Here is an 8,929-nt window from a genome sequence, read left to right on the forward strand (position 1 = left end):
TCAGCAAGGACTATTGCACTAACTGGTGTTGTATCTGCTGCAGCTAAATTGGTGACAGGTGTTGAACTAACTGGTATGGTGTCCGTTGCAGTGAAATTGGTGACATGTGTTGTAGATTGACTACTTCCTTCGCCGTTAGCTAATTTTCACCTTTTGTTAATATCCTTATGTCGTGCATAATAGTCTCGATTGTATTATTTTCATTTTTCGGTAAGAACATGATTCTCCGTGAAATGTATATATTAAATGAGTATATCATAAAGACATAAATAATATAAAGTTAGTTCCATTTCTACATACTACACATACCTTTCTTCAAATCTAGATCAACTTGTGTAACAACACCATTGTCATCTTCATCATCTACATCCTCATTAATAATCCTCATTTTACAATGTAAAAATACATAAAATGAATAAAATATAATTTCTCGTTTATCATTATTCATTATTTGGATGTTAAAAAAATTATCATTATCATCATTAAATGCAATCACACCAAATACCAAATATCATCACTAAATGTAATCACACCAAATATAAAATAAAGGTCATTACCAAAAGTGTATCACTAAAGGTTATCATAACAAAAAAAATGAATAAAACATGATAATAGTCTTGATTATCCACATATTTTTATATTTGATGATAACAATCTAATGTTATCCGCTTCTGGCATCTGTGATTCGAACTCAATCTTAGTTAACTCTGTAGAACTCAAAATATTCACTGAAAATTATATAAATAATATAAATTATTAGATTTATTAATTTTAAATAACGGTGCACAGAAAAGATTATATAGATATTAACTTATAACGTACTTGACTTCTTATGGATAAGTTTAAGTCGAAATACATATATTATAGATTTATCTTTGATTGCACGAGCGATCCTTATAGGACGTGTATGTGGAGTGTCAATCAAATTCATCTTTATTATATACCATTTGTTCATAAAATGAACGCATTTAAAATTTTTAATAATAAGTTAACTACGAAGTGTAGATATGTGTGTGGTTGTGTATGTGTGTGTGTGTTATTTAGAAAAATTTATATACTTATGTTGCATCTTGTAGAAAATTTCACATGAACCAAATCAAAATATATGTTTATGACGTACATATGTTACTCGTCCTCACGCGATGATTTTCCCAACAATATCTGAACAATATTATTCATATGCTTAAAAAATAAACAAAAAATATGGTTTAACAAAAAAATAAAATAAAATTTGTAATTTTAATTGATAGTTTAGATGTACCAATAAGTATTTTCTTAGTGGTCTTATCCTCCGCAACAGTTTTAATTGACAGCACCAATGAATAGAATGCAAATCCACTTGCAATATCACTTGCTAATGGAGTAAGCTTTGTATTCTTGCTGTTAAGAATCATCCAGCCATCGTGGATGAAATTGTATCGTTGGTATGACGGGCAGTCACAATACATTAGTTCAACTTGAAAATGATCTAAAGCAAATACATTACCCACCAAACCCATTTTTCTGTATGACTCCAATAAACGGTGTGGGATAGTTGCTACCATTTTATCTTTCTATTATATAAAATATTTTTGATCAAATATAAGTTACAAATCATAATTTATACAACTTGATATCAGATTGAATATGATTGACTTACATTTTTATCAAGTAAAATCAAAATTAATCTATTATCTTCGATGTCATTCCAAATGAACTTTACTCTGACAGTCGTCAAATTCCACCACACATGATGCTGATTGAGTGATGAAAATACTTCAACACAACAATGGAAGTCCATTTTCTACATAAATATGTAACTTTATTTATATTTAGTTAATCATATTTTACTAATAGAATACATATTAAAAGAATAAAGATTACATCCGGATACAACAATAATTAAAAGAATAAGAAATTATTTTTACATATTAAAAATGTAAAATCAAATATGGTTAGAAATGTCATACAAATAATATATCACATTATGGATACGAAGTCACATGTCTTTGTACATTGTCAATTGAAACAGAACAAAACACACCGTGAAAGCAAGGTATTGACGATGATACACCTTTTGTCACATGTAAAATATACATTAATATAAGAGAAAGCACCGAGAAGAAATACATACATTGGGGAGTGAATAACACAATCCTAACCTTTTTGCGGCCAACAGCGAGCGGATCGTTTAAATYCTCAAARCCCAACCCGYCTCTAGATCATTAAACACCTGCAAATGATATTGTTTCTTTTCTTAAATTCACTTCGTATTTTCTGAAGGGAATTTTGTTTTGTTTGTTCCATGTGTGTGTTTATGTAATTTGCATACCCAAAAGCTAGGGTTTTAGGGTTATAATTGGAGGAGGATATCTTATGATTTAGAATTTCCTCAAGTTGTAAGAGGGGGGGGGTTTATGAAGGTATGCTTCGGTTGCCAATAGTTGTATACCAACAGGCGATGAGGTGAACATGAAGAAATGATCAAAAGGAAGGTAACCTAGCTATAGCAAGTGTAAGAAAGTTGAGGGATGTATGTAGTGTTTAAAAAATTATAGGTGATGATGCCAAAATAAGAGCAAACAGTGTCTTCAATAAATAAATTCCAAGGGTGTTATCTCCCATAAGCCTAAGGATCTTTTGAGATTGTGAATCATAAGCCACAACCATGATCGATTGAATCCATCAAGCTGAACAATAGTTTTGCAAGTCTAGGAGTGCCTAAAGAAATACTTCGATATATGTGGTGGTCCAGCAACCTTCATACAGGTCCTACTTCCATAATTGTCTCTATATTTATTCGATATATATAAATAATATAGCAAAAATGGTTTGTGTAACCTACACATGGTGCAACTTAAACAGTCAGCTAACTTCCATTATCATAAGAATCCTAGAGTTGAAGAAGACTAAAAAGAGAACTTCAAAAAAGCAAGAGATTCATAAAAAGCATATTTGATGTTTCAGGCAACTGTTCCCCACATCCTTGATAACACAGAAGAAGTGTTCTTTACAAGAAATCTTGGCATACTGAAGCAGAGCTTAGATATTTGTTTCAAGAAAATTAAAGAGATACCTTGTTTAACATGCCCACAAAAACCACAGGGAGCTAGCTATAGCAAGTGTAACCGGGGGGATTTTATGAAGATATGCTTCGGCTGCCAATAGTTGTATACCAACAGGCGATGAGGTGAACATGAAGAAATGATCAAAAGAAAGGTAACCTAGCTATATCAAGTGTAAGAAAGTTGAGGGATGTATGTATTGTTTAAAAAATTATAGGTGATGATGCCAAAATAAGAGCAAACAATGTCTTCAATAAATATATTCCAAGGGTGTTATCTCCCATAAGAAGGTAATATGTATCCATACTTCTTATTCTAAATCTAATTGGCTAAAACTATATGTATATATACAAACTTATACTGATTTTGAGGTGGTTATTAGATTGCTGAAACTGCAAAAAGGCACAAGATTCTAATTGTAGCAGATGAAATTGATGGGCATTTAGCTTTTGGAGACAACCCTTTTGTGCCAATGGGTGTTTTTGGGTCCATGGTTCCTGTTCTTACTCTTGGTTCATTGTCAAAAAGATGGATAGTGCCTGGATGGAGGCTTGGGTGGTTTGTCACCGGTGATCCAAAAGGCATCTTCAAGAATACTAAGGTACTAAGCAATTAACTGAAAAAAGATCAATCATCACAAAACTTCTTTCTTGTTTGTTCTGTGTTGGTTTATGTAGGTGAAACTGAATGTGTCCTTACTAAAAGATATTAGTGATGACATTGAGTTCTGTTTCAAGCTAGCCAAAGAAGAATCGGTGATTCTTCTTCCAGGTGATAAGCACACAGCCTATAACTCTTTCAAGATGCATTAAAGATTTGTACAATGTGCATAAATATGTATATGCGTTTGGGTTTTGCAGAACTAACTGTGGGTCTTAAAAATTGGGTTCGTATAACTTTTGTTGCAGAACCATAAACAAAAGGTTCAAATTGAAATATTATAATTCAAGAAATACGTACTGACACCAGTTCCCGTGTCTAAGACCATATTTGAAAGAATAACCACTTGAAATGGAATTGAATTTCACTAATTCTCCCCTTTCAATATCACCCAAGAAAATACTATATGTTGGAGGGTTATAATGTGCAGGCATCTAAAGTCGTACCTTTGGGCTATTGGCTTTCCAGGTGAGCTGCAACCGCCTAAATCGTCTGAGTTACTCTTAGATCTGCTATACCAACCAAAAAGATTATATAGTATTCAACAAAATCTAACCTATACAGGCAACAAGAAGGAAAGAAGATACCTTGGTGCAAGCGCACAGTGGCACAAGCGCACATACAAGCCGATTGATTATAAAACTCACACTTCAAATAAACCTAGCACTGTAAAATCAGGAAAATCCTTATAAGACCAACAGACGATTGATTGTCCATTAACCACAAAACTTTAAAATCATTCAACAAACGATAACCACAACAACAACAACAAAGAAGTTGGCTAAAAAAAGAGAAATAAATTACCTCATCTGCTTGTCTGTTTGCTGAGGATGACAGAGGCTAATGGATGGATTGAAAAATATGGATCAAATATATATATGCATCTCTAAATTCTGTTGGAGTCGTTATCATCTCAGTCGATATCATCTCAATCGATATCATCCCAAAATCTATTGGAATTGATTTCATCAAAATCTGTTGGAACCGATGAAATCGATAAGGATGTAGATGGATAGGAGAAAGTGTGAAGAGAGTCGATTTCATGAAAATCTGTTGGAACCATGAAATCAATAAGGAGAGAGAATCGCGATGTAGATGGATAGGAGAAATTGCTGTCGATTTCATGAAAATCTGTTGGAACCATAGATGGATAGGAGATATCGCTATCGATTTCATGAAAATTTGTTGGAACCATGAAATCGGTAAGGATATAGATGGATAGGAGAGAGTGTGAAATCGCGAAGAAATCGAATTGGGTTTAGGGATGTGGATGGATAAGTTGAACGGGTGTAGGGAGTGCTTTATTAAGTTGTAATTTGAGTAACAGAAATTGTAAAATTGAAATTTAAGTAATTTGGCATTAATTGATAGTACCATATGCTTGAAAGGTTGTCTTTAAGAGTTTTGACCAAATGCTATATATATATATATATATATGTGTGTGTGTGAATACAGAAAGATATTGTAAAGGACACTTAGAACTTTTGGTTTGTAACTTGAATCAATATTTTTTTTAATAATTTACTTGTTATTGTATTTGAGACTTATTAGTGTATTTTCTTCAAGAAAAATTGTTGTATCTATTGTTATTGAGAAACATGAGATGAAAAAGGAAATAAATGATGAAAAATAAAGAGAATATGAATGAAGGGGAAAATAAAGGGCTTTTTGGCCAAAAAGATATGAAAGGTAATCATATATCTTTTTTCATATATTGCAATATTGAAACATGTATTTGACATTTAATGCTATAGAAGGGGACGTTTCATTTTTTGTGTTAGGTCTGGCATGGATTAAACTAGTTATAGTGATTAATAGGGGCGGACTGACTGTCGTGCAAGTAATAGCATTGGTCATCGTTTTGTTTTTCAGTATAGGGTAAATAAATTTAAGGCCATGAAAGAAATCACCATATTATTTGTTGGATGAAACTGTATATTTATTACAATGATAATACAAATTTTTCTTGGTAGAGTTGGTTTGCACAATCTTTTCTCCTCTTCCAGACGTAGGTTCGAATCTCCTTTGTATTATTTTCTTAGTATTTAGCTTTTGATTTCAGGTTTATTATGTTTCCAATTTTCTTAAGATAAAAGACTTGTCATAGGACCTCACACACAAAAAACAACTAACAGCCTGATGATGATTTTGTAAAAAATATCTATAGTTTTGTTTTTTATAGTCAAAAATTCTAAGTCAAAAATTCTAAGTCGGCCTCTGGTGATTAAGTTTTCTGCAAAATAAAAAACCAAAAGACAAGGCTAAGGTCACACAAAGACGATAAATTTGGACAAAGAGATCAAGGTCACACAAATAATTTGAACATACGTGTGTTGGAGTAGAAAACTTGTGACATCCCAAAATGGGGTAAATAAATGAATATGAAAAGAAAGAAAAAAAGGAAAATAAAATAAAATTGATTTTTATTTTACTGGACCCAAAATGTAAAGGAAAAAGTTTAGAGGGGTTAATTCTACCATTTAGTGAAAATGATGGATGAATAAATGGGTTTAAAGTTGTTTCCGATCAAAAAGGTTAATATTACGTTTGGAAGGGAGCTGAAAGTAATAGTCAGATAGTTAAAGGGGTCGAATGTAACTTTTCTCATAGTCGAGGGGCCTGTTTTGATAAAATTACAAGGTTGTTTGATTCGATGTTGGATGGCGACAAAGCTGTTTGGTTAACAGTGTTGGATGGTGACGGCCTAAACTTGGAGGCTTGCTATTGGCTACCTTTGTCAACTAATAAGCCAAATTCTTTGCATGTAAGTGTAGACCACCGACCCATAAACATTTTGGTTCAAACGATTGCTAAAATAATCAGGGCGTCGTCCGGTGCAAAAATTGTCGCCGGCTTTGAATGGTAGCAATTAGTAGGAGACGCCGCTCAGGTCATTCTTTTTGGGCTATAATTCAATTGGTTTTAGGCTCTAGTTAATTAGTTGGTATTTATCTTAATTGGGTTTATTCTCATGAAATCTATATGATATTATAAGGTTTTTGACAAAAACTCTTAAAATTCAATTTTTTTTATACATAAAGTATTGTTTATTAATGTATATTACTTAAAATTTAAGATTAAAGAAATTAAAAGTAGTAAAAGGTGAGAAACATTCAATTAAAATTTGATTTGATTTATAAGGAAATAGATGATTTGTACTTAAAAATCAAATGGTTGGAGGAAATTATTTACAAAATAGGTCAATCTGAGCAGACTCTAAAAATTTTGACATATGAACCCAAGGACACAAGGTTTTACAATCCTTAAATGAGTTTAGGTTTTAATGAAGCTAACACTTTGAAAAAGGCCCCAATATCCCTTTATAATTTTAATGAATGGAGGTCTGCAAACGTAACACCCCATACAACACATTGCATGTAACACATACTTCATACGAAAAAAATACATGTTTATATACCATTCAGGTCCTTTAGTACAAGAATTTACCATACAGAATACATATCTCAAAAATTCAAAATACATTTTTTGTACTAATCAACGTTCATCAATCAAAACTATACATCATAGACAAATCTTCATGTAGAAATGCATATAGGAAAATATCACATTTCCCATTTTCATTACCGTTCGTACCTCCTGCAATACATATTTAAAATCACAAAACGAGGGTTAGACCGAAAGGTCTAGTGAGTTACCTTATTCATGTTATTGCAGGGTGATAATCACCAAAACCTTATACAAAATAGCTTTTTCATATATATATATATATATATAATTATATGAACAAATAGGAATATATTACCAGCACCTTTCCACTTTTCAAGCCAAACATTCAGCTATTCAGATAACATACTTCAAACCTTTATAGGTTTGAATTAACCAGGTTTCACATAATGCCACTTTTAAACCTTTTTCATTTAACAAGGTTTATTTAAAGTTTCAGGCCAAACTTGTTGTTTCCTCCTCTATAACCTCCAGATTATGATTTCCAATAAAAACCTTGATCCTAAATCTTTAAATCACAAAGAAATAAAGATTTCAGACAATGATAATTTTAAAGGATATAATAGTAAGAGTTATATAACATAACACACATACATATGCCACCCTTATATCCAAAGATACATCTCTCCTTGATATGTCACCCTTATCCCATGGTACACCTCTCCTTGATATGCCACTCTTATCCCATGGTACACCTCTCCTTGATATGTCACTCTTATCTCATGGTACACATCTCCTTGATATGCCACCCTTATTTCCCCATTTAAAATATTTCACAAAACAATTTCAATTAGAACAGATCACATACATAAATGTTCTAATGGAATATCATTAGTTCAAAACCATTCTTTATCAATATTCCCATTTTTTATACAAGAATACCAAAAATAACAATTGTGTAAATAATAYACAAGTCCATGCACAAATCCGGTCAACACAGACTTGGCCGGACTTCATCTCTGGTCAGGCCTTGACCGATTTACTAATTCGGTCAATACAAGACCCTTGTCCGTTTTTCCAATCCGGACAACTCTCTCCCAAACTTTGTCCGATTTAACACTTAAAGAGAATTCAACACTATTATCCGGACAACACATCGCCCAAAGCTTATCCGATTTAAAATAATCCGGTCAACACATGGTCGTATTCATACTTCTCCGTTTAAAATATTTAACAAGCTCAATGTTATAAATCGTTTAGCACTTGACCGGTTTAACGCTAAATCGCTTATGCCTTGACCGGTTTAAGGCTAAACCGCTTATGCCTTGACCGGTTTAAGGCTAAACCGGACAACACCTCAAAGATTGACTTTTTAAACAAGAGTAAAGTTTCTACAATCAATTCATGAAGAGTTTTAAAAGAAATATAAGCACTCACCTTTTGAAGACTCTTTTGAAAATAACTTCAAGATTTCAGATAAAATAAGCAATCCGATCAACTCTTGTTTCACTTAAATCGCTCACTTGAGCTCCAGAGATGGTAAAAAGAGTGAAGAGATCCCCAACCCCTCCTTTTTATACTTTCATTTTCAGGAAAGTTGGCTATTACAACCTCCTCCCCTAACCCCACATGCATGCATATAAACACAATATGTATATACATATATACATTTATCTCCTTCAAATAAACAATTCATGCATGTATATAAAATCATATACACATATACATATATATATATATATATATCATACAAAACATGTGCATTTATAAATTCATATAATCTCATTCATGTATCTATACTATGCACATTTTCACATACC

Source organism: Cynara cardunculus (assembly GCF_001531365.2).
Source record: "Cynara cardunculus var. scolymus isolate 2C chromosome LG 13, CcrdV1, whole genome shotgun sequence".
NCBI lineage: Eukaryota > Viridiplantae > Streptophyta > Magnoliopsida > Asterales > Asteraceae > Cynara > Cynara cardunculus.